The 5,957-nt window shown below is 35.4% G+C and overlaps 1 long non-coding RNA gene across 1 annotated transcript; it reads left to right on the top strand.

The window, feature by feature from the left end:
• Positions 1 to 1,996: 1,996 nt before the first annotated feature.
• Positions 1,997 to 5,580, top strand: LOC107746449 (uncharacterized). The gene is made up of 3 exons (XR_001640690.1): positions 1,997 to 2,052; positions 3,733 to 3,823; positions 5,527 to 5,580. It is a non-coding gene; the product is annotated as an uncharacterized LOC107746449 (long non-coding RNA).
• The last annotated feature ends 377 nt before the right edge of the window (positions 5,581 to 5,957 follow it).

Here is a 5,957-nt window from a genome sequence, read left to right on the forward strand (position 1 = left end):
CCGTGCTCAATATACTCAATCTACAAACTCAATACAAATAAGCATTGTAGAAGAGGTCAGGGAGAGGGCATTGGACAAAACTACTGTACACACACCCCAAACAACCCACCTTATCAAACACGCTTGACACAGATTATTCTAATGTTAATATGCATCTATAAATAGAATACATTAACGGTTCCTTAAATGATGCTCAAGTTTGATGCAACCTAACTAAAAGTATTAAAATTACTAAAAGTAAATGGAAATTAATAAAAGGAAAAACTAAAAAGGAATATAAAAAAAGTAAATAAATAGAAATAAAAAGCACATAAAATGTACTCAAAATAAAAAACTTTTTTTTTTTATATTAATAAATAATACTATATAAATAATACTGCAAATGGGTGCAACTAAACTAGGGATGCACCAATATCAATGCTGCTGTTTGAATGTAGTATAAGTAATAAATGGCCAAAATTGCATTGTGTCAAAATAAATGGTTACACTTTATTTCGATAGTCCACTTTAGACATTCTGTTAACTATAAGTAACTTTGTAACTACATGTCAACTACATGTCAACTAATTCTCATTAATTTGCAACTACATGTCTACTAACTCTCAGAGTAGACTGTTAGGGTAGGTTTAGGGTTAGTATAATAAGTTGACAAAGAAAGTGTTAGAAGATATTAAGCAGACAGTCTACTAATACTCTACTAACTGCTAGTTGACATGTAGTTGCAAAGTTACTTACTGTTAATAGAATGTCTAAAGTGGACTATCGAAATAAAGTGTTACCAAAATTGCCATTGTAAAATCCCACTACCGCTGATCTTACATTTTAGAACAACAAACTGAACTGTACTGTTTCAGGTGTTCATAAATGATGACCATATATGGCTCAGCCTGTCAAAAAGGAAGGGGACAGCATAACCAGAATGCATGAATTAGTGAGGTGAAAGTAGCTATGACAACAAATGTACTACCCATGAACTTGAAGTCAAGAAGCTGCTCTTTCTTGTCAGTTAACTGAGCCCTGTGTAGTGTTATGCCCAGAGATGCTGAACCATACCTGCTGCAGTAATTTAACACATGTAATTCCTTTCAAGGAAATGGGTTTAGCAAAGTACAGTAATTTAAAATCCCTTTGTGTACTTTGCTGGTGTCATTTTCTAATCCATATTGCCATGGTCCAGTGATTTGTTTCTGGTGTTGGGAATGCCAGTGATTCGTCCAGCGGTCCTGCTGTCAAGGCTGTATAATTGCGATTAATTTAGTGACTCAGCAGCAGACCTGATTGTTCTGGCCTGTTGATAACCAACCCTTAGGAATATAAGGTGACTAGAGATGATAGAGGAGGTTGACATCACTTTTAACGACCTACTCTTTGATTGGATCATGGGTAGAGAGAAATCTGCCACATCTGTCAGGTGAAACAACCAGTATATGGTTTCTGAGAGAGGCTGCCTGAATGATAGAAGTTGTGAAGGTTAAAAGAATGGTTATTTAGTGACCCTCATTTCTTTGCTCAGCCTTTTTTTCTTACATAGAACATAAAAGATAGTTTTTGAAGAATATCCTTTTCTCTCTTGTCAATATAATGAAAATGAAATGGGACTATGACTGTCAAGCTCCAAAATAACAACGGAGCACTGTAAAAGAATCATAAAAGTGGAGAAATTCAGCTCACTTGACTCAATGATTCAGTTGCAAACTTGCAATGTTACCAGCCAACTGGAGTTAAAGATTTTCAGTGAATGATGACTAAAATCTTTCTCTGTTTGTCACAAAGTATTGGAATATTTTGCACGAGTATGATGATTTTGCTTTTTGAAGCTCGACAGCCTTAGTCCTCCTTCAGTCCCATTATATTAAAAAGAGTGGACAGGACATTCTTCAACAAAGCCGTATGGTTTGTAATGACATGAAGATAAATAACTGGCTGAATTTTTAGTTTTGGGTGAACTGTCACTTTAAAACGGCATGATATATGTTGTGACAAGTTGTGTTTAACATTCTTTCTTCAGCTGTGGAAGAGACAGGCGGTGACTCCTGGAAGTATAGTTTGCGGGTAAGTGGCCTCTCTTTCCATGAAATACAGTTTGACTGATTTTATAATTATTATAATGTTTAAAGGTGCTTTTTTGCATATGGAACATTTCCATTTGCTCGTCTTTTGGTACACCACCTTACACAGAGATGTATTCCAAGGTCAACGGAAGTGTCAGTAAATGCAAAGTGACTGAGTTAAAAGGAATCAGGGGTCTGTCTCATTTCTGTGGAATTTACATAGGGGGGCCGTGACTCTACAGGGTCATTTGTTACTGCCCTCATGTGACTTGATTTGCATTACATCTGGCTGCCTACTTAATGTGGCTTTTATGTCCTGGCTTTAAAATGACATTGATTGACTAAACTTATAACCTCAAGCAAGAGTAGCATTTTACATCACATTTGTCATTTACTCAGTGAAAGATGCCGCTGTGGAATCATTTTACCTTCAGGTAATTTCGAAAGGGAATGTCTTAATTATGTATTGGGCTTAAGTAGTCTTGCTTGTCCTCTGAGTGCAAGTATTTATAAGCAGTGTGAATGTTGCACAGCAGCCAAAGAAGTGGATCTCAACTCAACCTATGCAAAGGCTTCATTTAAAAAAAAAAAAAGAAAGAAAACTCTTTTGACGTTCATTTCAAGAGCTCTGTAAGATTGCGTCCAATCAAATTGCAATATTTTGGCAGTATAAATAAATAAACAAACAATAATAAACAGTACAAATAAACAATAGTGATGATGTCCTTAAGTGTCCTGAAAGGTGCCTATAAGTGAATTGTAATAATAATAATAATGTATTTATCTGGTATTACAACTGTAAAATTGTAATACTAATATTTGTGGCTTTTTAAAAGTTTTCATTTTTTAAATTTTATGCTGTCAGGCTTTTATTTTGGCGGAAAAATGCATGGGGGTCCCAAAGGTTCTCTTTTGTTGACAACAATTGGTTTATAAGTGTTTCTCATTACGAGATTGGAAAGATGGTTGGCGCTTGTTGCATCCTCTAATGCAATTCTAAGCGACCCAAACACAGAGCAGATGTAGAGATGAGTTGTTGTAGAGCAGCATTTACTGTGACCCGAGCTGCTCCAAGGCACAGAAAACACTCGATTATCAGCTGCTATGCTGTGCCTCACTCTGAATCATTCAGTGCGTATATTGAATTAATTAAATCGCAACCTTTCCATTTTAATAATCGCACTAAGCCATACCGCAGTTTTGGTTTTGATTGATCATGCAACCCTATTTGATAGAAGCTAAATCTTTGAAGTCTTCCGAACCTCCGGTCCAGAATGAAGTCTTTTCTCTTGCGATCATCCATAGCCAGTCCAGGTACCTGCCCTTATTGATTTAGTTCTGAACTGTATTGATTATGTCAGATTTTCTGAAGGCATAGAACATATGATTTGACATGTGTGGTGATTGTTGAGCTTGGCACACTTGTGATATTTGACCTTGGGAAGTCAGTGTCCCAGCCTGTAGTAATAGATGCTGAAGGTCTCGCACCCTGACCCCTCCTTCAGTGCAAACTATTGATTGTGTTGGCAAGAGTGATGGATACCATGGAAAACCCGATGGTTTTCTTTTCATGTTTATGTTGGTGGGTAAATGTTTGTGTTTAAATATTGTTCCTGTATTGAATGCTTCCTCATGCCCTTGTCACATCGTGTTCTCTTTGTTTTAATCAATATGTTTACAGCCGTGCACAGAAGTGCTTTTCTTGGACATTTTCCACAACTACAGTCAAACTTTGACACCGGTACTTCTAGAGATGGTGCAGAATCTTCAAGGTTGGTTTTATTTGATGTGTTGATAAATACTACTCTATCTATCAAATTAAATCAGTTCTTTAAGAATTATTTGACACAAGTATATTATAAAATATAAGGCTAGTTTGTGGTGACACTTTATTTATTTATTGTTTGTGAATCATTAACCATGATTTTCTATAAACAGTTCTTGTTTACATTTGACTTGGATATAAATTTTATTTAGTCATTTGGTCATTATTTTCTTCAATTTTTTTAATAAAAATGGTTAGTGTGTTTCTTCAACCATAACTAATTCCCTGCTGGGCAAACCGCTTAAACAGGGTTATTGCCAAGCTGGTTAGGCTGTTCTGTTTTAAAGATTGTAGAGTGGCTTTGACCAGCTTAAACCAGCTATGACTTGGTTTTTCCTGGTTTAAGTTGTTGCTTTTTTCCTGCAAGGATGGATTCATTATGCTTTATTAAATCGAAAAAGTGAGCATGTTCATGCTTGACTCCTGGCATTCAAGGACACAGTGAATGAATTATACAAGTCAAAGCTTTTAATGTGCTGATTAAAGACTCGCTGATCAAATGAAACTCACTGGTTAAATGAACTGTCATTATGTTGTGATAATGGAAGAAATGTCACATCTGGAGCAGGAGTAGTTAAGAAAACGCTGAAAAAAATATTCTTTTTTTAATCTGAAATTTCATACTTCAGGTCCCTTTTTATCTATAGTAATTAACATGTTAGCTTCTTTCGTCAAATATTTTGAAAAGACATTTTGAAAACACATGCCTTGCCATCAGTTCTTCAAAGCTCTTTTTGTTTCCAAATGAGGGATTTTCTCTACCTTTTTTGTGAGGAAAAACTGACAAAGTCATCTAGGGTTTTACTTTAGATGTGGACTTTTTGATTGTAGCCTTTCAGAGCAAATGTCACCTTTATAAAGCACACCCCGCTAAGCTAAAACAGCTCCACCGTTACTGCTCCGCTTAGAGCTGCGTGTAGCAATTAAGCACGCACTTTCAGCCAAATACAAGGACCGTCTGACAAGTGTTTACGCTCTCATTGCTTTTGATCTGGCTCGCTAATTAATTAGTGAATGACTCAAATGAGCATTCTGTGTAAATGAGTTGATTAAAATGTGCTATGATGATTAAATTAGGACAATGTGCTAAACAAATATTCTTATGGACATTCATAAGGATCTTTGAGTGTTTTGGCTTGGAATTTGGGTGTAGTACATTTAAATGACCTTGTTTTATTAAAATGATGACAGCAACCCCGCAAGTGCTATTTTTTGCAAATCATGTGTCATTATATTATGAAGTCAACATCATTATAAAAGTACACATTTAGATGATAATTCTGATAATGACCCCTCAGTTAATTTCCTAGTAGTGTCATTCTCTTTTTCTCTTGAGCGTTTCCTGTGTTCTAATTATACATGGACAATAAGGAGCGTCGCCCCCTCATTGTCGCTTTGGGATGGCTAATTGTGATTGGTTAAGGGAAATGGGACAAACGTTTTAGTTGCTTATGTGATTTTATTACACGCTCTGCCACTTTTACTACTGTTTGCAAAGTGCTTGTTTGCAAAGTGGTTAGGTCACAGTTATTACAGATGTGTGAAAGTGCTAGATGTTCCCAACAGGCCTAAAGCACATTGTGTGCAGATTGTGAGGGAATGAAAAATGTTAAATTGTAAAAATCATAGTGCCTGCTTTCTCTCTCTCAGGCCCCAGTAATGTGGAGGACCCCGTGCAGATGCTCATGAAGGATGCAGGTACCATCATGCATTACTTTTCTTAATTTCTCTTATAAAATTAAGAAATATGGAAGATATTTCAAAGTGCACTATTAGTAATGTAAAAATAGCTTAAATATTACACATGTAATCATATATATGTGTGTATATACAGTATATGTGTGTGTATATACAGTATATGGGTGTTTATGTACACTGCTGTTCAAAAGTTTGAGATCAGTAAGATTTTTTAAGAAGATGCTCATCAAGGCTGTATTTATTTGTTAAAAAAATACAGAAAAAAATGTAATTTTGTAAAAAATTATTGCAATTTAAAATAACAGTTTACTATTTTAATATACTTTAAAATATAATTTATTCCTGTGAAGCAAAGCTGAATTTTCAGCATCGTTACTCCAGTC

The sequence above is a fragment of the Sinocyclocheilus rhinocerous genome, unplaced genomic scaffold (genome assembly GCF_001515625.1).
Source record: "Sinocyclocheilus rhinocerous isolate Xijiao unplaced genomic scaffold, SAMN03320098_v1.1 scaffold2724, whole genome shotgun sequence".
Lineage (NCBI taxonomy): Eukaryota > Metazoa > Chordata > Actinopteri > Cypriniformes > Cyprinidae > Sinocyclocheilus > Sinocyclocheilus rhinocerous.